At 42.6% G+C, this 26,754-nt stretch overlaps 1 protein-coding gene across 18 annotated transcripts in view; it reads left to right on the top strand.

Moving 5' to 3' along the window:
- The window catches only part of ptprk (protein tyrosine phosphatase receptor type K), a 156,410-nt gene that overhangs the window by 5,004 nt on the left and 124,652 nt on the right, over positions 1 to 26,754 (top strand). The gene's annotated exons all lie outside the window — the stretch shown is intronic.

The following is a 26,754-nucleotide window of genomic DNA, read 5'->3' as shown; positions in this document are numbered from 1 at the left end:
CTAATGGGATATCCTTCACTACATCTCAGCTTCAGGTTTTTTATGCACACAATTTTCCCCTAGAGTATGGTTAGTTACTGCATGCTTTGTCCAATGTCTACATCCTGGTCTGGTTTAACCACTTCTTTTAAAAAAAGGCAACTTGGTGCCATAAACTACTATGTCCCCTCATTAAAACATAAGCCATGGTAGACAATGGTCTTGCCTAGTGTGTGAGGCAATACAGAGCGAAAGACCCCCCTCCCCCCCCTGCTATTCAATACCAATAAGACTCTTCTAAGAATGGAAGTTGCTGACCACTCAGTGCAGCACTTGCAGTCTTATATCTTCATTTTATTACAGGTTAGGTGACAGTGAGAGAAGTTGCTTATCTCAGCACCTGTGAGAGAATTGTATGTTTTTTATGCGTAGCCTCAACAAAATCTATTTGCAGCATGCAGCCACTTATTGTTCCCTTAGTTTTCTGAAGTTTTAGATTATGCATGGTGAATCAATACCTGACAGAATGTGTCAAGTGATTTTGCAACGGTATGGATTTTTAATTTGGTTTTCCTCAAAATCAGCAGCTTCCGTATTATTTCTACCCTTTATTTATTTATTCAGAAATGCACCTGTAAGGGTTTTGTCAGCATGTTACCCATCTGCCAGTTTTTCTCAGGATTACGAATGAATAAGCAAGTTTGTTCTTGTTATAAACCCAACAGACATGTTCAACATAGGCCCACTGCCTTGAATAATCCATTCAATGACCCTTTTACCGTACAGTATTAAATGTCTACAGTGTTTTCAAGGACCTGTGCTCTTATTGTTTATTTGGCCCCGAGAGATGCCCGCTCAGACAGATGTATTCTGAACTTGACTTAAAGGAGCATTACATCCCTCTGCATGCCCACAGCAACACGGGTCATGGGCCTATTGTAACACGAAAGGCAACAAAAGCCTTGTGGAGTTGCACTTGAAGCTCTGCATGGGAGGACAGTGTTGGTGTGTTTCTGCTCTCAGCATGCATCATGCTTCTGTCTGCTGGGTATTTGGGACAGGGAGAGATGCTCTGCAATTGTTCGTGTTCAGTGCCCTGGCGAATGTCTCAGACCCCAGTTATCCCCAGTCTTTGTCATCACAGCATTTTGGAGATTAAAGCTGTAATGGTGTTTTTGGTGGTCTATTCTGATGCCTGCCCTTAAGCTTCTTTTGAAAGCTGACTGGACTTTTCCTAAGGGAGACTGGGAATGAAAAAAAATGTCTGACGGATTAGATTTTTGGCATTTTGGCTTTTTTGTTCTGGTTGGAGGGTTTAAGGAGATTGAAGTATCACTGTATTGACTCAATTAAGATGATCATACGTCATCATACATTCAACACTGTTCTGGGAAGTGCAGCTCCCATGTCCTTAATTTGACAGAAAAACTATTCTCCATTAGTGTTGTCACAATACCAGAATTTTGACTTCGATACCAGGTTTAAGATCACAATTCTTGATACCAAAACGATACCACTGCCAAAAAGAAGGCATATTTATTAGCCAAAGTCACAGAATGACAGTTGATCCAGACAGATAAACTCAGCTACTGCTCTGTTCAACTGTTGGGCATCTTTTGAGTTCAATATCATTACAGTTGCATTTTTTAAAAACATCTGAGACAGCATGCGTTAATGAATTATACAATCAATTTGACTTTACTTTAATCAGTCTAACTACATAATGGTAATAATTAAAGTAAATCTCTATTAATAAACTGGGTAAAGATATAGCCTAAGCCTATCCACAATACAGGTGAATGCATATTCAATAGGAGTGTGTGCATGCATTGAGTTATTGAGCTTGTTTTGGCTGATGTCATTTGGGCTACAGATTCCATTTGGGACTTATTTGATTGTACATGTCAACAACGTTTGATTTGAAGTAGCTTCTTCTATAAAAATGTGCGCTGTCTTTTTAACCAGTAATGACATCATTCACGAGGCAGTTAGTTTGCTGAGGCAATAGATAATCTTTGGGAGAGACGTGTGAGAGAGACTGAATAGTGCTCGCCAGCTTGTAGTCATAAAACTCGGAAATTAGTTACCTTTAATTCGAAAATGAATGGGAAAAGAATAGGGTTTTGAGATAAATGCCGAAAATAGGTCTGAGGTTGACACAGATAATATCAATCAGTGAACATGACCTTTATGAATTATGACGCTTTTATATTTTTTCATAAATGCTTCAAAATTCACCAAAAGTGACGTTAGCTGATGAAGATTATCTCAATTAAACATATAAGATATCCTAAGCTTGTGTTTACCTCAGTCCTTATTTTCTGCGTTTATCCAAAAACCCTACAAAAACTCCATTCATTTTAGGCTTTGTCCAACGAACCATGGCGGAGTTAGTGCCTACAGAAAGACGACATTACGATTTCTCTCTATATGTGAATGAATTAAGCTTTTGATGGCAATCAGCTTTGAAATCAGGATATTTAGCATTATGGTTTGCAAATTATCACGGAGTACCTGGGTACTCTAGCAAGGAAAGTTAGCCTATAAAGCTGGGCGCTACCGGTATCTTCTTCCATTGTAAAGTGTTCTTCAACATTTCTACATGCCGTGTCGCATTATTGAAGTGTGTTAATTTCTGTGCGTCATGCGTGGGGATTTAATTATTGCTAGCCTGCACAATGTTACGTGGAGCAGGCATGGTGCGCTAAAATAAGGGGTCAGCTGCGCTGATCGACAGGCTTGATCAGTGAGAAACATTTGACAGAAGTATCGAAAGTAACACAAATTCTAGTACTGAACCATTTTTCATGTTTTAACCTGTTAGGGCTAGGGGGCAGTATTGACACCGCCGGATAAAAAATGTACCCGATTTAATCTGGTTACCACTCCTACCCAGTAACTAGAATATGCATATACTTATTACATATGGATAGAAAACACCCTAAAGTTTCTAAAACTGTTTGAATGGTGTCTGTGAGTATAACAGAACTCATTTGGCAGGCAAAAAACTGAGAAGGTTTCATGCAGGAAGTGGCCTGTCTGACAAGGTGTCGTTCTTCTTGTCTCTGTTTATTGAAGAGTGAGGATCTTAGCTGTCCCGTGACACTTCCTACGGCTGCCATAGGGTCTCAGAAGGCGGTAAAAAGCTGAATGGTGGCTTTGCAGGCTCTGGCTGAAAAAAAGTAGCGCGTTTGGGTAGTGGCTGGTTACAGTACTGTGAGACTCAGGCTCGTGCCCGCGTCGACCGAAAGCTTTGTTTACTTTCCTCTGTTTAGCTAAATGGACATTCCCGGTCGGAATATTATCGCTTTTTTACGAGAAAAATTGCATAAAAATGGATTTTAAACAGCGGTTGACATGCTTCGAAGTACGGTAATGGAATATTTAGATTTTTTTTGTCACGAATTGCGCCATGCGCACGACCCTGATTTACCATTTCAGATAGTGTCTGGGACGCACGAACAAAACGCCGCTATTCGGATATAACGATGGATTATTTTGGACCAAACGAACATTTGTTATTGAAGTAGCAGTCCTGGGAGTGCATTCTGACGAAGACAACAAAAGGTAATCAAACTTTTAAAATAGTAAATCTGATATTGGTGAGTGCTAAACTTGCCGGGTGTCTAAATAGCTAGCCCGTGATGCCTGGGCTATGTACTTAGAATATTGCAAAATGTGCTTTCACCAAAAAGCTATTTTAAAATCGGACATATCGAGTGCATAGAGGAGTTCTGTATCTATAATTCTTAAAATAATTGTTATGCTTTTTGTGAACGTTTATCGTGAGTAATTTAGTAAATTGTTAGCGAATTCCCCGGAAGTTTGCGGGGGGTATGCTAGTTCTGAACGTCACATGCTAATGTAAAAATCTGGTTTTTGATATAAATATGAACTTGATTGAACAAAACATTCATGTATTGTATAACATAATGTCCTAGGGTTGTCATCTGATGAAGATCATCAAAGGTTAGTGCTGCATTTAGCTGTCTTCTGGGTTTTTGTGACATTATATGCTAGCTTGAAAAATGGGTGTCTGATTATTTCTGGCTTGGTACTCTGCTGACATAATCTAATGTTTTGCTTTCGTTGTAAAGCCTTTTTGAAATCGGACAGTGTGGTTAGATTAACGAGAGTCTTGTCTTTAAATGGCTGTAAAATAGTCATATGTTTGAGAAATTGAAGTAATAGGATTTTTAAGGTTTTGAAAATCGCGCCACAGGCTGGCAGTGGCTGTTACGTAGGTGGGACGCAAGCGTCCCACCTAGCCCATAGAGGTTAAGGTGACTATGCATTAACCAGAGAGTTAAACAGAGAGTAGCAGCAGCGTAAAAGATGGGTTGGCGGGTGGGGGGTGGTAAACAATGCAGATAGTCTGGGTAGCGAAATGTGCGGGGGCACCGGTTAGTTGGGCTAATTGAGGTAATATGTACATGAATGTATAGTTAAACTGACTAGGTAGCCATTTGATTACCTGTTCAGGAGTCTTATGGCTTGGGGGTAAAAGCTGTTGAGAAGCCTTTTGGTCCTAGACTTGGCGCTCCGGTGTCGTTTGCCATGTGGTAGCAGAGAGAACAGTCTATGACTGGGGTGGCTGGGGTCTTTGACAATTTTTAGGGCCTTCCTCTGACACCACCTGGTGTAGAGGTCCTGGATGGCAGGCAGCTTAGCCCCAATGATGTACTGGGACATGCGCACTATCCTCTGTAGTGCCTTGCGGTTGGAGGCCGAGCAGTTGCCGTACCAGGCAGTGATGCAACCAGTCAGAATGCTCTCGATGTTGCAGCTGTAGAACCTTTGAGGATCTGAGGAACCATGCCAAATCTTTTTAGTTTCCTGAGGGGTAATAGGCTTTGTCGTGCCCTCTTCACGACTGTCTTGGTGCATTTGGACCATGATAGTTTGTTGGTGATGTGGACACCAAGGAACTTGAAGCTCTCGACCTGCTCCACTACAGCCCCATCGATGAGAATGGGGGCATGCTCGGGTGAACAGGGAGTGGGTGAACAGGAAGTACAGGAGGGGACTGAGCACGCACCCCTGAGGGGCTCCAGTGTTGAGGATCAGCATGGCGGATGTGTTGTTACCTACCCTTCACGAAGTCCAGGATCCAGCTGCAAAGGGAGGTGTTTAGTCCCAGGGTCCTTAGCTTAGTGATGAGCTTTGAGGGCACTATGGTGTTGAACACTGAGCTATAGTCAATGAATAGCATTCTCACGTAGGTGTTCCTTTTGTCCAGGTGGGAAAGGGCAGTGTGGAGTGCAGTAGAGATTGCATCATCTGTGGATCTGTTCGGGCGGTATGCAAATTGAAGTGGGTCTAGGGTTTCTGGGATAATGGTGTTAATGTGAGCCATTACCAGCCTTTCAAAGCACTTCATGGCTATGGAAGTGAGTGCTACGGGTCTGTAGTCATTTAGGCAGGTTACCTTCTTGTTCTTGGGCACAGGGACTATGGTGGTCTGCTTGAAACATGTGCAAATATTGATATAATAACCATCATATCGACGTAAATTTGGAGTCACATGATGACATGGTGTGTGCTCCTCCCACTACGACTCGGGAAACCGTGCAATTTATTTGGCTACAGATTAAATAAGTTACGATGAACTTCACAGGGTGGTGAAAGTGCACAGTATGAGCTTCATGCTCCTTTCCAATAAATAATGAGGGTCTTATTCTGGAGACATGATGATCGATGCTTGACTGGCGTTTGACAAGTGCAAATATTCTCGCTCTTATCCATAATGATCTCATAATGTAGACCCGCACTGTATCTGCAAGCTGTTGGCTAGAGTGCATGTGCCAAGACCAGACTAGGCACATTTACTATTTAACTCAACAGTTTTTATAACAAAACTATCGGTAGAGTTGAAAATGCGATAGAAACACATTGAACATTAGATTGTTATTCGGTTCATGAAAACTTAAGCGGAAAAGCACATTTTGTGTGCACAACATCACGCACGGATTTCTATCTGAAATAAGTCCGTTTTGTGGAAACACACCACTGGTAGGAAAATGTTTTCCATCCCTCATTGTGAAAAGTAACTAAGGTCTAAGAGGACAGAGGAAGTGGCAAACATCCTGCATATTGATCTGTGGCTCCCAATTTGCTAATGGCGCTCGGTGGAATGCGCAAACACGTACAGCACAGCCCGTCTATCATATTTTCTTTATGCAGATTTTAGAATATTTGCATGTAAATCTGTCACAAATTAGATGGAAATCTAGCTATTGACAGGTTTCACAGACATGCTGGAGAAAAAACTGTTCCACAGCCAGTGTCTGGTGATTTAAAATAGACATTCAGCCTGTCCTGCCTCATACTTTAACTTCGAATCACAACTCCAATATACAGGCAGCCAAAAGTTGGCATTCAGTGGCGAACAACAATATTCTTTGCAGATGACTAGTTGAATTAAACTGCTAATAGCTAAATTGGATGAGACCATATTTTTTTTGTAGTGTGGAAAAGAATGTATAACAATTGACTGTCATCAGATTGCTTTATAGACGATGAACTACCAAATATGACCTACAAGTTCAGTACCTCAGATAGCAAATGCTCTTTCCAATTGAATGACATGCCATATGTAGGCCTGTCTGCTCCTCATTAATGACTTTCTGTAGATATGTCTGCAGTTTCTGTAGATATGTCTGCAGTTAATGGTTGAGTGTGTATAGTCAACATGTTGCTACAGCGTGGAGCGTGGAGCTGCTGTGTGACTGACTCGCAGTGAACTGCCCCACCACCACCATCATCGTCATCGTCCTGTCTGTCTTCCAGGTGGAATTGGTTTCTCCCCACGGGTGGTTTACCTCGTCATCATGTTTGTAGCAACCTGGATATCAAGTGCTTTTAGGTGCTGTACACCTGCTTCTGAAAACCTCCTGAGGGCTGAAGTCTCAACATCATATTAAAGTGGAATTCTCACACAGGCACACGAGCTCAGTGCTGAAACAGATAAGAAAAGAAGACTGTTGCCTTTTCTGTCTGGGAGGCTTTATGTTTTCCTATCAATACATGTCTGTCTGGCACTATTGTCTGGATTGTTTGTACAACAGAAATGTAAGTGCAGAACAATCCTCATTTAGGTAGTTTATGATGTAGCATTTGACATTTTACAGTACTCGTACAGTACGTTTATTTCCTCAATGCAAAATTGTATTATTTTCAAGCAAAAAAAATGTATAGCATTGCTTAATTAACTTAATCTGTTTACTTTCCTGTGGAAAAGCAGACGACAAAGCTTAAAACTACACACGATCCTCATGATCACTGTTGTTGTTATTTGTTGAATTTTAGTATGGAGGCTTTCAAAAAGAGGATTTGCTTGTTAAGTCGGCACAAATGAATGTTAATGATATACATTTGATCATGACCCCCCCCACCCCCCACCCCCGTGGCCCTCCCACCTACCCCAGTCCGTTTTCTGCATTAATGTTAAGCATATCCCCCTGCTGGTTGCAGAGACAACTGGGCTGTCGCCTACTGGCACATTAAAGGCACAAAGAGCCAAGTCCTCACGGCCCAACTCAACTTGGAATTTATTGCCCCTTACTCAAACAAAGGAGCAAAGGATTTCTCAGGGCATCCCCAGCACTCTCCTTATCCAACACCTACCTATGGAGCATAGCCTAGATCATCACACTCCTAGTGTATACTGAAAGGTGTGTTTTAAGGTACTTCTTCAAGGTTTTGACTCAAGTTAAGGTATATGTTGTGATACAGTAGGTTTTGGTGAATTATGTGCACAGTTTATTTAAGGTAAATTCCTAAAATGTTCTCGTCGGAAGCATTAAACTGGAGATGGAAAAATGTGCTTAGTGTAGATTAAGTTAAGCTAGAGTCTGCCTTTGTATGACAGACGTTGTCTTGGCAAGTTATGTCCATAAGAGATGTGCTTAGTGTATGAATACCAGAGCCCGTGGGATGTTTCTGTCCTAGGCCTTTGTTTGGTTATTTTCCCATCCTGTGTGGTATACTTGACCATTCTCTAGAAAAGTAGTGCCCCCCAGACTCCCCTCCCTGTGACTCTACTAAAAGGCCCCCAACTGACTCCAGTATTTATGGTCCACTCATGACTTTCCCCCATGTGGTTTAGGTTAACCACATCTCTGTGGGTTTGAACTGAAATTAACAGGGTCATTTGGGTAAAGTCAGTCATTTTGAAGTAAATATCATGGTATATTTCTGGGCTAGACTAGCCCTTGCCCTGGAAACATGACAAGTTGATTGTAGGTACTCAAAGAGTAAAAAATAGAGGTATACCATATACACTACCAGTCAAAAGTTTGGACACACCTACTCATTCAAAGGTTTTTCTATCTTTTTTTTACTATCTTCTAGAATAGTAGTGAAGACATCAAAACTCTGAAATAACACATGGAATCATGTAGGAACCAAAAAAGTGTTAAACAAATCAAAATATATTTTATATTTGAGATTCTTCAGCAGCCACCCTTCTTAAGTAGCCACCCGTTGCCTTGATGACAGCTTTGCACACTCTTGGCATTCTCTCAACCAGCTTCATGAGGTACAATGGGGGAAAAAAGTATTTGATCCCCTGCTGATTTTGTACGTTTGCCCACTTACAAAGAAATGATCAGTCTATAATTTTAATAGTAGGTTTATTTGAACAGTGAGAGACAGAATAACAACAAAAAAATCCAGAAAAACGCATGTCAAAAATTGTATAAAATGATTTGCATTTTAATGAGGGAAATAAGTATTTGACCCCTCTGCAAAACATGACTTAGTACTTGGTGGCAAAACCCTTGTTGGCAATCAGAGGTCAGACGTTTCTTGTAGTTGGCCACCAGGTTTGCACACATATCAGGAGGGATTTTGTCCCACTCCTCTTTGCAGATCTTCTCCATGTCATTAAGGTTTCGAGGCTGACGTTTGGAAACTCAAACCTTCAGCTCCCTCCACAGATTTTCTATGGGATTGAGGTCTGGAGACTGGCTAGTCCACTCCAGAACCTTAATGTGCTTTTTCTTGAGCCACTCCTTTGTTGCCTTGGCCGTGTGTTTTGGATCATTGTCATGCTGGAATACCCATCCACGACCCATTTTCAATGCCATGGCTGAGGGAAGGAGGTTCTCATCCAAGATTTGACGGTACATGGCCCCGTCCATTGTCCCTTTGATGCGGTGAAGTTGTCCTGTCCCTTTAACAGAAAAACACCCCCAAAGCATAATGTTTCCACCTCCATGTTTGACGGTGGAGATGGTGTTCTTGGGGTCATATGCAGCATTCCTCCTCCTCCAAACACGGCGAGTTGAGTTGATGTCAAAGAGCTCCATTTTGGTCTCATCTGACCACAACCCTTTCACCAGTTGTCCTCTGAGTCATTCAGATGTTCATTGGCAAACTTCAGACGGGCATGTATATGTATTCTTGAGCAGGGGGACCTTGCGGGCGCTGCAGGATTTCAGTCCTTCGCGGTATAGTGTGTTACCAATTGTTTTCTTGGTGACTATGGTCCCAGCTGCCTTGAGATCATTGACAAGATCCTCCCGTGTAGTTCTGGGCTGATTCCTCACCATTCTCATGATCGTTGCAATTCCACGAGGTGAGATCTTGCATGGAGCCCCAGGCCGAGGGATATTGACAGTTCTTTTGTGTTTCTTCCATTTGCGAATAATCGCACCAACTGTTGTCACCTTCTCACCAAGCTGCTTGGCGATGGTCTTGTAGCCCATTCCAGCCTTGTGTAGGTCTACAATCTTGTCCCTGACATCCTTGGAGAGCTCTTTGGTCTTGGCCATGGTGGAGAGTTTGGAATCTGATTGATTGCTTCTGTGGACAGGTGTCTTTTTTTTTTACAGGTAACAAGCTGCGGTTAGGAGCACTCCCTTTAAGAGTGTGCTCCTAATCTCAGCTCGTTACCTGTATAAAAAGACACCTGGGAGCCAGAAATCTTTCTGATTGAGAGGGGGTCAAATACTTATTTCCCTCATTAAAATGCAAATCAATTTATAACATTTCTGACATGCGTTTTTCTGGATATTTTTGTTGTTATTCTGTCTCTCACTGTTCAAATAAACCTACCATTAAAATTATAGACTGATCCTTTCTTTGTCAGTGGGCCAACGTACAAAATCAGCAGGGGATCAAATACTTTTTTCCCCCACTGTATTTACCTGGAATGTGTTTCAATTAACAGGTGTGCCTTGTTAATTTGTGGAATTTCTTTCCTAAATGCGTTTGAGCCAATCACCTGTGTTGTGACAAGGTAGGGGAGTTATACAGAAGATAGCCCTATTTGGTAAAAGACCAAGTCCATATTATGGCAAGAACAGCTCAAATAAGCAAAGAGAAATGACAGTCCATCATTACTTGGAGACATGAAGGTCAGTCAATGGGGAAAATTGTGCAGTCGCAAAAACCATCAAGCGCTATGATGAAACTGGCACTCATGAGGACCGCCACAGGAAAGAAAAACCCAGAGTTACCTCTGCTGCAGAGTATAAGTTTATTAGTTACCAGCCTCAGAAATGGCAGCCCAAATAAATGCTTCACAGAGTTCAAGTAACAGACACATCTCAACATCAACTGTTCAGAGACTGCGTGAATCAGGCCTTCATCGTAGAATTGCTGCAAAGAAACAACTACTAAAGGGCACCAATAATAAGAAGAGACTTGCTTGGGCCAAGAAACACAACCAATGAACATTAGACCAGTGGAAATCTGTCCTTTGGTCTGATGAGTCCAATTGTGAGATTTTTGGTTCCAACTGCCGTGTCTTTGTGAGAGGCAGAGTAGGTGAACGGATGATCTCCGCATGTGTGGTTCCCACCGTGAAGCATGGAGGAGGAGGTGTGATGGTGTTGGGGTGCTTTGCTGGTGACACTGTCAGTGATTTATTTAGAGATCAAGGCAAACTTAACCAGCATGGCTACCACAGCGATACACCATCACATCTGGTTTGCGCTTAGTAGGACTATCATTTGTTTTTCAACAGGACAATGACCCAACACACCTCCAGGCTGTGTAAGGGCTATTTAGCCAAGAAGGAGAGTTGCATCAGATCACCTGACCTCCACAATCACCCAACCTCAACCCAATTTTATTTATTTATTTAAAAGAAACATTATTTTACCAGGTAAGTTGACTGAGAACATATTCTCATTTACAGCAACAACCTGGGGAATAGTTTCAGGGGAGAGGTGGGGGTTGAATGAGCCAATTGTAAGCTGGGGATGATTAGGTGGCCATGATGGTATGAGGGCCAGATTGGGAATTTAGCCAGGACACCGGGGGGAACACCCCGACTCTTACAATAAGTGCAATGGGATCTTTAATGACCCCAGAGAGTCAGGACACCCGTTTAACATCCCATCCGAAAGACCACACCCTACACAGGGCAGTGTAGGGTGTAGGGTTCCTCTGGTCTAAAAAATGGTATACGGTGGTATGCTGCTGGCCAATTGAAATGGTTTGGGATGAGTTGGACCGCAGAGTGAAGGAGAAGCGTCCAACAAGTGCTCAGCATATGTGGGAACTCGTTCAGGACTGTTGGAAAAGCATTCCTCATGAAGCTGGTTGAGAGAGTGTCAATAGTGTGCAAAGCTGTCATCAATGCAAAGGGTGGCTACTTTGAAGAATCTAAAACACTTTTTTGGTTAGTACATGATTCCATGTGTGTTATTTCATATATACATAGATGCATGCATGCATAGATATATACAGTGTAGAGGTCGACCGATTAATCGGAATGGCTGATTAATTAGGGCTGATTTCAAGTTTTCATAACAATCGGTAATCGGTATTTTTGGCCACCGATTAGCCTTTTTTTTTGTATTTAGTATTTTTTTTTGTAATATTATTATTATTATTTTTTTTTTACACCTTTATTTAACTAGGCAAGTCAGATTAAGAACACATTCTTATTTTCAATGACGGCCTAGGAACGGGGGTTAACTGCCTTGCTCAGGGGGGATTAGGGGATTCGTTTTTAGAACCTTCCGGTTACTAGTCCAACGCTCTAACCACCTGCCTTACATTGCACTCCACGAGGAGCCTTCATGGCAGGCTGACTACCTGTTACGCGAGGGCAGCAAGAAGCCAGCTAGCATTAAACTTATCTTATAAAAAACTATCAATCTTAACATAATCACTAGTTAACTACACATGGTTGATGATATTACTAGTTTATCTAACGTGTCCTGCGTTGCATATGATCGATGCGGTGCCTGTTCATTTCTCATTGAATCACAGCCTACTTCGACAAACGGGTGTTGATTTAACAAGCGCATTTGCGAAAAAAGCACTGTCGTTGCACCAATGTACCGAACCATAAACATCAATGCCTTTCTTTAAAATCAATACACAAGTATATATTTTTAAACCTGCATATTTAGTTAATATTGCCTGCTAACATGAAATTGTGTCACTTCTCTTGCTCATTGCACCCAGTCAGTGTATATGCAACAGTTTGGGCCGCCTGGCTCGTTGCGAACTAATTTGCCAGAATTTTACGTAATTATGACATAACATTGAAGGTTGTGCAATGTAACAGGAATATTTAGACCTAGGGATGCCACCCGTTAGATAAAATATGGAACGGTTCCGTATTTCACTGAAAAAAAAAACCTTTTTGTTTTCGAGATGACAGTTTCCGGATTCGACCATATTAATGACCTAAGGCTCGTATTTCTGTGTGTTATTATGTTATAATTAAGTCTATGTTTGATATTTGATAGAGCAGTCTGACTGAGCGGTGGTAGGCAGCAGCAGGCTCGTAAGCATTCATTCAAACAGCACTTTTTTGCGTTTTGCCTGCAGCTCTTCGCTGTGCTTCAAGCTGTTTATGACTTCAAGCCAGATGGGTATAATTTGTGGAACGTTCCAACAGGAATTTTTTCCAAAAATGTCCTAAATAACAAGGTTGCCAAAAAACAACGTACACAATGTTGTATAGCGGCAGAATAAGATACCGGGTAGGGAGTGGTCTATTTCATTGCGTTTTTCACTCATCACGTTTATTCCGAAAAATGTCTGGTTGCCTATGGACAAACATTAAGAATAAGCTACGTGGTGAGTTGATGCTTATTCGGCAGCTAGTTTGCCAGGTTCTGTATGCGTTGCTACTTTGTATGCGTTGTTGGTTGGCAACCTTTTACTTTACGTTTTTAGGAACAGATTCCTGTTGGAACTTTCCAAAAATTATATCCACCCCTTCAAGCCTATCAACTCCCAAGATTAGGCTGGTGTAACCGATGTGAAATGGCTAGCTAGTTAGCGGGTGTGCGCTAATAGCGTTTCAAACGTCACTCGCTCTGAGACTTGGAGTAGTTGTTCCCCTTGCTCTGCATGGGTAACGCTGCTTCGAGGGTGGCTGTTGTCGATGTGTTCCTGGTTCGAGCCCAGGTAGGAGCGAGGAGAGGGACGGAAGCTATACTGTTACACTGGCAATACTAAAATGCCTATAAGAACATCCAATAGTCAAAGGTATATGAAATACAAATGGGATAGAGAGAAATAGTCCTATAATTCCTATAATAACTACAACCTAAAACTTCTTACCTGGGAATATTGAAGACGCATGTTAAAAGGAACCACCAGCTTTCATATGTTCCCATGTTCTGAGCAAGGCACTTAAACGTTAGCTTTCTTACATGGCACATATTGCACTTTTACTTTCTTCTCCAACACTTTGTTTTGCATTATATAAACCAAATTGAACATGTTTCATTATTTATTTGAGGCTAAATAGATTTTATTGATGTATTATATTAAGTTAAAATAAGTGTTCATTCAGTATTGTTGTAATTGTCATTATTACAAATAAATACATGCTAAAAAAATCTGCCGATTAATCGGCATCGGCTTTTTTGGTCCTCCAATAATCGGTATCGGCGTTGAAAAAGCATAATCGGTCGACCTCTAATACAGTGCATTCGGAAAGTATTCAGACCCCTTGACTTTTTCCACATTTTGTTATGTTACAGCCTTTATCTAAAATGGATAAGATAAATAAAAATCCTCATCAATTTACACTCAATAAAAAAACAGAAGTACCTTATTTACATAATTATTCAGACCCTTTGCTATGAGTCTCGAAATTGAGCTCAGATGCATCTTGTTTCCATTGATCGTCCTTGAGATATTTCTACAACTTGTTTGGAGTCCACCTATGGTAAATTCAATTGATTGGACATGATTTGGAAAGGCACACACAAGTCAATATTATATAAGGTCCCACAGTTGACAGTGCATGTCAAAGCAAAAACCAAGCCATGAGTTTGAAGGAATTGTCCGTAGAGCTCTGAGACAGGATTGTGTCAAGGCACAAATCTGGGGAAGGTTACCAAAAAATGTCTGCATCATTGAAGGTCCCCAAGAACACAGTGGTCTCCATCATTTTTAAATGGAAGAAGTTTGGAACCACCCAGACTCTTCCTAGAGCTGGCTGTCCCGGACAGAGTTCCACTGTGGAGATGGGAGAACCTTTCGGAAGGACAACCATCTCTGCAGCACTCCACCAATCAGGCCTTTATGGTAGAGTTGCCAGACAGAAGCCACTCCTCAGTAAAAGGAACATGACAGCCTGCTTGGAGTTTACCAAAAGGCACCTAAAGGACTCTCAGACCATGAGAAACAAGATTCTCTGGTCTGATGAAACCAAGATTGAACTCTTTGGCCTGAATGCCAAGTGTCACGTCTGGAGGAATCCTGGCACCATCCCTACAGTGAAGCATGGTGGTGGCAGCATCATGCTGTGGGGCTTTTTCAGGGGCAGGGACTGGGAGACTAGTCAGGATCGAGGGAAAAACACGATCGAACATCTCTGGAAAGACCTGAAAGTAGCTGTGCGGCGACGCTCCCTATCCAACCTGACAGAACTTGAGGGGATCTGCAGAGAAGAATGGGAGAAACTCCCCAAACACAGGTGAGCCAAGCTTGTAGCGTAATACCCAAGAAGACTCGAGGCTGTAATCGCTGCCGATGGTGCTTCAACAAAGAACTGAGTAAAGGGTCTGAATTCTTCTGTAAATGTGGTATTTCAGTGTCTTCTTTTTAATAAATTTGCATAGAATTCTTAAAACCTTTTTTGCTTCGTCATTATGGGGTATTGAGATATGGGGTCTTCTGTGCGACCTGGAGTTTTAATTGGCAAAAAAATTGGTAGCACTTTAGAGCACTGAACAATGGGCTGAATTTGGAGCTGTCAAACGCACCTTGGCTTCGAGACTCATTGGTATTCTTAATGGAGGTGCGGGTCCTGGGAGTTCATCCCTTGTTTGTCAGTGACATCATTTACAAGCTAAGAACTTTGATAGGGTCAAGTTATCCCAGCAGGTTAACATTATTTCATGGCAGCCAATCTCAAAAGAAGAAATGTGCACATCTTTGGCAGCCTAAAGATGAAGGTTAAATAGCTGTGATTCTACTGCTTGGGAAAAACCCAATATGATTACCCAATCAGAATTCTGTCGCTTGTCTCTGTCACGCTTAATGCAATGTTTCAAAGGTAGCTCGTACTGTGTGTATTGATGATGGAATAAAAATTGTAAATTTTACAGCTCTATTTGAAATACAAACCTGAAAGCAGCATGTTATTTCTAGCTCTCTTATTATGTTAATTCCTAAAAACCTTTTCCAATGTGTTGTTTCTACTCCATGGATAACATTGTACTGTTGTTTCTCCTACCCCTCCGAAAGGGTGACAACAGGCAACAGAGGAGTTGGGAATCAGAGAAGATAATAGAGGAAACCAAATTTCATCCATATTGTTTCAATCAACCCAGTGATGGAACTCAATTGGGGTCTCAATAACTCAGTTGGCATCTCTACTTTCTGTTGAGAGTTAGAATAGTCGAATACATGAGGTGCAATTTCGGAATTTGGTTGTGCATCAGCTTGCCAAGAGGCTAGGGCCGGCTCTGACTGCATGTTTGGTTGTGGATGTGGGTACGCAGAACCACAACCGCAGAGCCACTGCGTCCCCTCATGATGAGTCCATTAACATTGGCCCTCATTTTACCTGCACTTTTTTTTTTTTACCTTGGATCATCATTAGGAAAATCATCCACCATTCACTGACTCACCCTCCTCAGATTACTTTTACACTATATTAATCCGAAAATTGGCTTCTTCCTTTTCTCGTCGACCTTGAAGTTTGTTTGTTGCGTGTACTGTTTGTATTGTTTGTTCTGGTTTGATTTGTTTCAAATACACAAATACCATGAAAGGTCCAAAGTGTACCATTGCTTTTGTAATGTAATCTTGGGTTCTAAATGTTTACTTGTCACAGATCTTTCAACTGACAACCACTATGCATGCTGGGCTTCCAAACATAACAAATGTAAGTGGTTGCAGCAGTGTACTTTGGCGGCAGACTAAACTCTTTCTCAGATCCTTTGCAAGTAGCGTGGTTTTGGACGGCACCTGGACCTGCCAGTTCCATGATCGTCTTGGGTCTTTGATGTGATCTCACAGTTTAGTCATAGTCTCTCCTCAGAACAGGACATGGGTCAAGACACAAGGCCACAATTGTCTTCTCAGCGAATAAGATTAGGAGAAGTGGTGGAGAATTATGATCTATCGTCTTCAGCTGAGGATCTTCACTCTGTAATCTGCTCCTCAATGCCTCTTTGTCCAAGCTTTGGAGCCCTCAGATTTCAGTGTTTTCCCCCCAATTGCCAAAACAGTCTTGGCCTCATGAAAGAGAGGGCTCTTTCCTGCTAAGAAAATACTTTTGACCTGTATGAGCATGCCAAGGCAAGTTGATTTAGGGGGGAGGGTGGTTTAAAACACCTCCCTGTTCCCTAGCCATGCAGTTTAGCAGGTCTTCCCAAAGTGTCTGTGTGCCTTTCTTGGCTCCTGTTCACTTCTGTGTTTTGTGGGCCAGTGTCACCCCATGTCAATCAAAGGAGCACAGCCTTATGAACACTAATCTCTCATCTGATAGAGAGGGGTTTGCGGGAAGGACTCCGTTGAACACTGACAAACGTTGAACCATAGACAAATTAAATGTTTTGTGTGTAGAGTTAATACTACTACTTATATTATTCATTCTTACCAACTCATTTGCCCAAACGCTGTTCTCATGTGTGGGGATTTTATCACAGGAAGGAAACATTGCTTCATTAATAGACCCCCCCCCATTAATTTACCCAAGTCTATGTCATAGCAGGCTTGTTATGAGTAGTTTGTGCCATGTTGTTTACGGTGATGCATCTTGGCAGGTATTTAATTATAAGACTGTGGACTCCCAGGCCTGACAGGCTGTCTTAATGAGGATGCTGTCTGAACTGTGGGGATGATCCGGGGTGACAGAGTCTTCCAGCATGGAACCAGAATTCATGCAGGGAAGTCAGAGGTCCGTTCTCGCAGCCCCTGTGTCTGTGATCCGTCATCTCCGCCGTCAGAAACTCTGTCGATGGCGGTTAGCCCAGATCTCTTGATTGATTTCCCCTCCTTTTCTCCTGCTTGATGTATCACCAAATTGTTTTAACTAGTGTGATGGAGAAGGCCTTCTTGTCACCTTCCTGTAGGCGGAGGAAGTGGTAGACAGAGCTAAAACCTGACTTCCTCACATATTTCCAGGACTCTATTAATATTTGAGTGCCACCTTGGCTGCAATACGTTTTTACAATTATCTTTGTATTGTGACATTTGACCCCCAGGTGTTCCATTCTTTTTTTAACGGTTGCACTCTGCGAGACACAGTTTGCTCAAAGAAATTGTTTTGGGGATTGCCAACACAGAGCCAGAGACAAATTCCAGGGAGTGAGGATGGCAGTTTTCAACAAAACATAGCTTTTTGCTAAAGTGGTTCAGCTATTATAGACTGTGAAATGTGAATGTGGGAAAAAAAGTGATTTGAAGCATATTGAAATATCTCAAAAGAATGTCTGACTTTACTTTTGGTTTGGTCATTGTCAATGCGTTACCTTTACTAAAACATGACATTATATATGCTATCAAATTATATTTTTATTCAAGCAGAGAATGTCTTATTTTGCTCTGATTTAATAAAGCCTCATGTTACCAGCAAACAAAACTGTCTCACAAAGCTTTTGGTAATAGATAAAAATGTATTTCATGAAATTCTTTGTCCATGGCAGAGTAGGGCAATAGGATTGAAATACAGTTGCAATTTTAAATCATGAAAAATTGCCTCGTGAAAAAACAACAACGGGCTGCATCACAGCCTGGTACGGCAACTCCACCACTGCTGACCACAAGGCTTTACAGAAGGTGGTACGCTTAAACAAACGCTCACTGCCTGTCCTCTAGGACACCTACAGCACCAGGTGTCACAGGAAGGCCAAGAAGATCATCAAGGACCTCAGCCATCTGACCCACGGCCTGTTATCCTCGCTTCCATCACTCAGACGCGGGCAGTATAGGAGTATCATGGGAAAAACTCTGACTGGCCAATAGCTTCTACTCCCATTAGGCTGCTGAATAGCACTAGGCAGCTACGTACTCCCCCTGTCCTCCTGCTGCTCCCCTTATGGATACCCCCCCCCCCCCTTAACGGGCACTTACCCTGTCCTCACCCCTCAATGTAAATCTATCATTGCTACAGTTGTAAATGTGTATATTGTTAATATTGTTTTATTTTTTAATTTGATTTAGCATGGGAATATTAGGTCCAGTGCAGTCAAAATGTGTTTTTCCTTTTGTTTTGTATCAATTGCACAACAGCTGATGAAACTAACACTGTAAAAGTGTAAAAAATGTGATAATTGTAATTTCCTGGTAGTTGCTGGTTGAAAATACAACCAACACAGCACCTTCTAATCAGCATGTTTTGTACCTGTCCACTCAAGCTTAACATTGTTGTCATCTATCGCCTACCAGAGGGGTATCTTACGAAGCAGGTTTGAGGAGTTAGCGAGGTAACAACTCGTAGTTCAACTCAGGATAACCGGTCATATGAAAGTGGCAACGAATTCTTCAGAACTAACCTGCTCCGAAGCAGGCTAACTCCACTTACCCTGAATGAAATGAGCCGTGAGTTGAGGACTAATGAAATCCGATTCCCTCCCTTTTGCAAAGATTGCATCGTCATTTGAGGAAGATGACTGACTTAAATATTTTATTTGTGTATTTATATATAATACATATATACTAGTTGAAGTTGGAAGTTTACATACACCTTAGCCAAATACATTTAAACTTGACTTTGTTGTCCTTAAGCTATTTTGTCACAACTTTGGAAATATGCTTGGGGTCATTGTCCATTTGGGAGACCCATTTGCGACCAAGCTTTAACTTCCTGACTGATGTCTTGAGATGTTGCTTCAATATATCCACATCATTTTCCTACCTCATAATGCCATCTATTTTGTGAAGTGCACCAGTCCCTCCTGCAGCAAAGCACCCCCACAACATGATGCTGCCACCCCCGTGCTTCACAGTTGGGATGGTGTTCTTCGGCTTGCAAGCCTCCCCCTTTTTCCTCCAAACATAACGATGGCCATTATGGACAAACAGTTCTATTTTTGTTTCATCGGACCAGAGGACATTTCTCCAAAAAGTACGATCTTTGTCCCCATGTGCAGTTGCAAACCGTAGTCTGGCTTTTTAATGGTGGTTTTGGAGCAGTGGCTTCTTCCTTGCTGAGCGACCTTTCAGGTTATGTTGATATAGGACTTGTTTTACTGTGGATATAGATACTTTTGTACCTGTTTCCTCCAGCATCTTCACAAGGTCCTTTGCTGTTGTTCTGGGATTGATTTGCACTTTTTACACCAAAGTGCGTTCATCTCTAGGAGACAGAACACATCTTCTTCTTGAGCAGTATGACGGCTGCGTGGTCAATGGTGTTTATACTTGCATACTATTGTTTGTACAGATGAACGTGGTACCTTCATGCAGTTGAAAATTGCTCCCAAGGATGAATCAGACTTGTGGAGGTCTACAATTTGTTTTATGAGGTCTTGGCAGATTTATTTTGATTTTCCCATGATGTCAAGCAAAGAGGCACTGAGTTTGAAGGAAGGCCTTGAAATACATCCACAGGTACACCTCCAATTGACTCAAATTATGTCAGTTAGCCTATCAGAAGCTTCTAAAGCATGACATAATTTTCTGGAATTTTCCAAGCTGTTTAAAGGCACAATCAACTTAGCCTACAATGACAACAAGTTGAGTCCGATGATGCTGTGACACACCGCCCCAGACCATGACGGACCCTCCACCTCCAAATCGATCCCACTCCAGAGTACAGGCCTCGGTGTAACGCTCATTCCTTCGACCCACTGGAATTGTGATACAGTGAATTATAAGTGAAATAATCTGTCTGTAAACAATTGTTGGAAAAATTGCATTAAGTAGATGTCCTAACCGACTTGCCAAAACTATAGTTTGTTAACAAGAAATTTGTGGAGTGGTTGAAAAACGAGTTTTAATGACTCCACCCTAAGTGTATGTAAACTATAAATGTATATATACATTTGAAGTTGGAAGTTTACATACACTTATGTTGGAGTCATTAAAACTCGTTTTTCAACCACTCCACAAATGTAGGTACTGCAGTGCATCTTCTCCTCATGGACTGCTGTGAGATGTTACCCCACTCTTCCACCAAGGCACCTGCAAGTTCTCTGACATTTCTGGGGGGAATGGCCCATTGCCCTCACCCTCCGATCCAACAGGTCCCAGACATGCTCTTTGGGATTGAGATCCGGGCTCTTCGCTGGCCATGGCAGAACACTGACATTCCTGTTTTGCAGGAAATCACGCACAGAACGAGCAGTATGGCTGGTGGCATTGTCATGCTGGAGGGTCACCTCAGGATGAGCCTGCAGGAAGGGTACCATATGAGGGAGGAGGATGTCTTCCCTGTACAGAACATGGTTGAGATTGCCTGCAATGACAACAAGCTGAGTCCGATGATGCTGTGACACACCGCCCCAGACCATGACTGACCCTCCACCTCCAAATCAATCCCACTCCAGAGTACAGGCCTCGGTGTAACGCTCATTCCTTCTACGATTAACACGAATCTGACCATCTCCCCTGGTGAGACAAAACCGCGACTCGTCAGTGAAGAGCACTTTTTGCCAGTCCTGTCTGGTCCAGCGCCGGTGGGTTTGTGCCCATAGGCGACGTTGTTGCCGGTGATGTCTGGTGAGGACCTGCCGTACAACAGGCCTACAAGCCCTCAGTCCAGCCTCTCTCAGCCTATTGCGGACAGTCTGAGCGCTGTTGGAGGGATTGTGCATTCCTGGTGTAACTCGGGGAGTTGTTGGTGCCATCCTGTACCTGTCCCGAAGGTGTGATGTTCGGATGTACCGATCCTGTGCAGGTGTTGTTACACGTGGTCTGTCACTGCGAGGATGATCAGCTGTTCGTCTTGTCTCCCTGTAGCGGTCTTAGGCATCTCACAGTACAGACATTGCAATTTATTGCCTCCTTGCAGCATGCCTAAGGCACGTTCACGCAGATGAGCAGGGACCCTGGACATCTTTCTTTTGGTGTTTTTCAGAGTCAGTAGAAAGGCCTCTTTAGTGTCCTAAGTTTTCATAACTCTGAACTTAATTGCCAACAGTCTGTAAGCTGTTAGTGTCTTAACAACTGTTCCACAGGTGCATGTTCATTAATTGTTTATGGTTCATTGAACAAGCATGGGAAACAGTGTTTAAACACTTTACAATGAAGATCTGTGAAGTTATTTGGATTTTTACGAATTATCTTTGAAAAACAGGGTCCTGAAAAAGGGACGTTTCTTTTTTTGCTGGGTTATATATAAAATAAAGACGACACTTCTTAACTTCACTTGGATGAAAAGCGTGCCCAAATTAAACTGCCTGCTACTCAGGCCCAGAAGATAGGATATGCATATAATTGGATAGGAAACACTCTAAAGTTTCCAAAACTGTTAAAATAATGTCTGTGAGAATAACAGAACTGATATCCATCCAGGAAGTACTATTATTTTGAAAGGCTGTTTTTCCATTGAAAGCCTATCCACCATACAAAGACTTAGGACCCAGTTCACCATCTCTATGACTTCTTCTACATGTGGCCAGTCTTTAGGCATTGTTTCAGGCTTTTACTCTGAAAAATGAGGGAGATACAGCACTTTCAATTAGTGGACAGTGGACATTTCCAGACATGAGACGAGCTTGTGATCGGGACCGTGCCGTTCTTGTTTCTCCTTTTCTATTGACGAAGCTTTTGTCCGGTTGAAATGTTATTGATTATTTATGACAAAACAACCTGAGGATTGATTTTAAACATCGTTTGACATGTTTCTACAAACTTTTATTGTACTTTTTGACTTTTTGTCTGGGTGTTGAGAGCGCGCTTTGTGCCTTTGGATTATTGAACTAAACGCACCAACAAAACTGAGTTTTTTTGGACATAAAAAAATGCATGTATTGTATAACATAATGTCCTAGGAGTGTCATCTGATGAAGATCATCAAAGGTTAGTGCTTCATTTAGCTGTGTTTTGTGTATTTGTGATGCATGCTAGTTGCTTAGAAAATGGCTGTGTGGTTATTGTGTCGATGTACTCTCCTAACATAATCTAATGTTTTGTTTTCGCTGTAAAGACTTTTGGAAATCAGACAACGTGGTTCGATTCAGGAGAAGTGTATCTATAAAATGGTGTAAAATAGTCCTATGTTTGAGAACTTTGAATTATGACATTTTGTGGTTTTAAATCTGGCGCTCTGATTTTTCACTGGCTGTTGAATAGTGTGGGACGATTTCGTCCCACCTCCCCTAGAGAGGTTAATCGCTATTTCTGACTTTTGTGAGTCCTCTCCTTGGCTGGAAAATGTCTGTATGGTTTCTTGTGGCTATGCGCTGTCCTAACATCATCGCATGGTGTGCTATCGCCGTAAAGCGTTTTTGAAATCGGACGCTGTGGTTGGATTAACAAGAAGTTTATCTTTAAAATGGTGTATAATATTTGTATGTTTGAGGAATTTTAATTATGGGATTTCGGTTGTTTGAATTTGGCACACTGCAATTTCACTGGGTGTTGTCGAGGTGGGACGCTAGCGTCCCAATGTTAAAGCTTATTTCACACCATAGCCTGCTGAATTTGCAAGATAACTTTTCTTTCATTTTTCACAAATGAAAATGTGGCATTGACTCGCCCACTGATTGATGTTTCAGCATTGTCTCAATGAAAAGTTTGCCATTCGACTAGCCATGTGCAACATGCATGCACAGTTACAAACCTGCTAGAGTTAGCGGCAGGCAGACAAGCAATATCCACCGTCGAAGTATGGATGAAGCCTGAGCTGGAATGTGAAGCTAACTGAAGCTGGTTTATTTAGAAAACCCTGAATAGATTTGGCTTGGATCGTAGGATAGCCCTCAGGTGCCCTTAGAGAGTTCCTCAATGAGCTTGACACCTTGTTAAGCTCATTTCCTGACGATGTCTCAACGCTCATCGTACTGGGAGACTTCAACCTCCTGATGTCTGCCTTTCATTCATTACTTTCCACCTCTTTCTTTCCTCTTCTTGCCTCTTGACCTTACCCTTACACAGTCCCCTCCCACTCACAAGGGAGACAATATGCTTGACCTCATCTTTACTAGAAGCTGTTCGCTTAGTAATCTCACTGAAACCCCCTTCAGGTCTCTGATCACTACTTTGTTTCCTTTTCTGTCTCCCTCTCCACCAGCCCCTACCAGATGGCCATGTACAATTTCAATTTTCACTTTCTCTCTCCCTTTACTCTCTCAATCAATCAAATGTATTTATAAAGCCCTTCTTACATCAGCTGATGTCACAAAGTTCTGTACAGGAACCCAGCCTAAAACCCCAAACAGCAAGCAATGGAGGTGTAGAAGCACGGTGGCTAGGAAAAACTCCCTAGAAAGGCCAGAACCTAGGAAGAAACCTAGAGAAGAACCAGGCTATGAGGGGTGGCCAGTCCTCTTCTGGCTGTGCCGGGTGGAGATTATAACAGTACATGGCCAAGACGTTCAAATGTTCTTAGATGACCAGCAGGGTCAAATAATAATAATCACAGTGGTTGTCTCCTCTTCTATCCTATCATCTCTCCCTTCTGCTAAATCCTTCTCCCTCCTCTCCTGATTCTGCCTCTTCGACCCTACTCTCCTCCCTTTCTGCATCCTATGGCTCGACCCTCCCCTCCTGCTACGTGGCTGGAGGGGAAGGTCTGCGGGCAGCTTAGCGAAAATGGAGGAAAACTTCCAGAGGACCTATCATCCTTTCACTCCCTCCTCTCTACCTTCTCTTCCTCTGTATCAACTGCTAAAGAGACTTTCTATCACTCTAAATGTCAAGCTTCTGCATCTAACCCTAGGAGACTCTTTTCCACCGTCTCCTGCCTCCTTAATCCTCGCCCCCACTCCTCCCTCTCTGCGGATGACTTTGTCAACCACTTTGAAAAAAAGGTTGATGACATCAGCTACTCGTTCACACTATTGAGTCCACTTGTCCCACTCTCACAGAACTACCCTACGCCTTGCCTCTTTCTCCCCTCTCTCTCCAGATGAAATCCTGCGCTGCCGACCACCTGCCCACTCGACCCCCATCCGCTCCTCCCTTCTTCAGGTCATCTCTGGAGATCTTCTCCCATTCCTCACTTCCCTCATCAACACATCCCAAAATGGCCAGAGTCACTCCCCTCCTCAAGAAACCAACACTCGACCCCTCTGTCACAAACTACAGACCGGTATCCCTTCTTTCTTTTCTTTCCAAAACGCTTGAGCATTGTGTCTCTGATCAACTCTCTCGCTATCTTTCTCAGAATTATCTTCTTGACCCTTACCAGTCAGGCTTCAAGACAGATCACTCAACCAAGACTGCTCTCTGTGTCACGGAGGCTCTCCGCACTTCCAAAGCTACTCTCTCTCCTCTATCCGCTGCCTTCAACACCGTGAACCATCAGATCCTCATCTCCACCCTTTTAGGGCTGGGCGTCTCAGGCTCTGCACACTCTTGAATTGCATCCTACCAGGGAGGCCGCTCCTACCAAACGTGGAGAGGATCTCTGTCTGCGCCACGTACTCTCACTACTGGTGTCCCCAAGGGCTTGGTCCCCTTTTCTCTCTATACACAAAGTCACTCGGCTCCGTCATATCCTCACATGGTCTCTCCTATCATTGCTATAGGGATGACACTCAACTACTTTTCTCCTTCCCCCTTTCTGACACCCAGGTGCCCTGCACCCATCTCTGTGTACCTGGCAGATATGTATCTCGGTTTGGATGTCGGCCCTCCACCTCAAGCTCAACCTCGACAAGATGGAGCTGCTCTTCCTCCCAGGGAAGGTCTGCCCGCTCCAAGACCTTTCAATCATGGTTGACATCTCCATGCTCTCCCTTCCCAGAGTGCAAAGAACCTTGGCGTGAACCTGGACAACAACCTGTCGTTCTCTGCAAACATCAAAGCAGTGACTCGCTCCTGCAGGTTCATGCTCTACAACAACCGTAGAATAATTTATTCAGAAGGCCGCAGTCCGCCTGTTGTTTAACCTTCCCAAGTTCTCCCATGTCACCATGCTCCTCTGCACACTCCACTGGCTTCCAATCGAAGCTCGTATCCACTACAAGATTATGGTTATTGCCTGCGGAGCAGCAAGAGGAACTGCCCCTCCCTTCTGTCAGGCTATGCTCAAACCCTATACCCCACCCCTACAGGAGGGAAGCTCCTGTTTTAGCTATTTCAAGCTCTTCTCTGTCCTGACACCCCAATGGGGGAACCAGCTTCCCCCTGAAGCTAGGACAGCAGAGTCCCTGCCCATCTTCAGAAAACATCAAACCCTACCTCTTCAAAGAAATTTGCCTTTCCTGAACTAACACTCGCTCTTGACTCTTTTCCCCCATACTAGCATTGACTTTGCTACTTTATTGAGTAAAACTGTACTTACTATGACTGAGATATGTGGTTGTCCCACCTAAGCGAAATGCACTAACTGCAAGTCACTCTGGACAAGAGCATCTGCTAAATGACTAAAATGTAAATGGTGTTTCGGCTTACCTGGTGACATTATTTAATAGACCAATAACAAAAAGAGCTCCACACCTCTCTGCCAATAACAGATGGTTTTTAGTTTTCGCCTCCGCAATCAGACCACTCCCAAACAGTCCTAGTAATGTGTTCTGCTAAAAAGTAAATGTTGTTTATTTTTGACCATTTTGATGGAAAACTATTACAGTAAGGTACTTAATTGTTACCCAGGCATGATTTGATATTGATATAAAACAGCTGCATTGGGACTTTAATATTTATTTTATATGTAATTCTATGACTGTGAGGCCGAAGATCTCCCTGGTTCTGCGTGTATGCAGAGATGGTGTAGTGATGCTTCAGTATACACAAGACACCCTTGTGTAAATCCCCCAGCCAACCAGTGTGGCCCTGAATTTAAAGGCTAATCTAATAGACAGTGATGACTCTGTGTAAGTGGAGGGTCTGCTAGTGTTTCTGCCTCTGCTGCGTATTCGCATATTTTGACAAGACGAAGCCCACAATGAATCTTAATTACCAGCAGTTTAACCTCTAATGTCCTGAAACATCCACAAAATACCACACCTTGTTTCGTGAAAAACGACCAGTTGAATTACTCTGTGACTGAAGAATATTTTGGGAGATTTGTACTAAACACAAAGACAAACCCAAACCTCAAGTCATTTTGCAACTCAAGTGTTGTTTTGGTATATTTTCCCTAACATGTCGATTAAAAAAATATATACTGTATGTTTTTATAGCAACGATGTTCTAGACTTCCGTGTTGTACACTGAACCAAAATATAAACGCAACATGCAACAATGTCTAAGCTTTTACAGAGTTACAGTTCATATAAGGAAATC

This window comes from Salmo salar, chromosome ssa06 (genome assembly GCF_905237065.1).
Source record: "Salmo salar chromosome ssa06, Ssal_v3.1, whole genome shotgun sequence".
Classification (NCBI taxonomy): domain Eukaryota; kingdom Metazoa; phylum Chordata; class Actinopteri; order Salmoniformes; family Salmonidae; genus Salmo; species Salmo salar.
The sequence above is the reverse complement of the archived record's forward strand: the minus strand, read 5'-3'. Positions and strand labels throughout refer to the sequence as shown.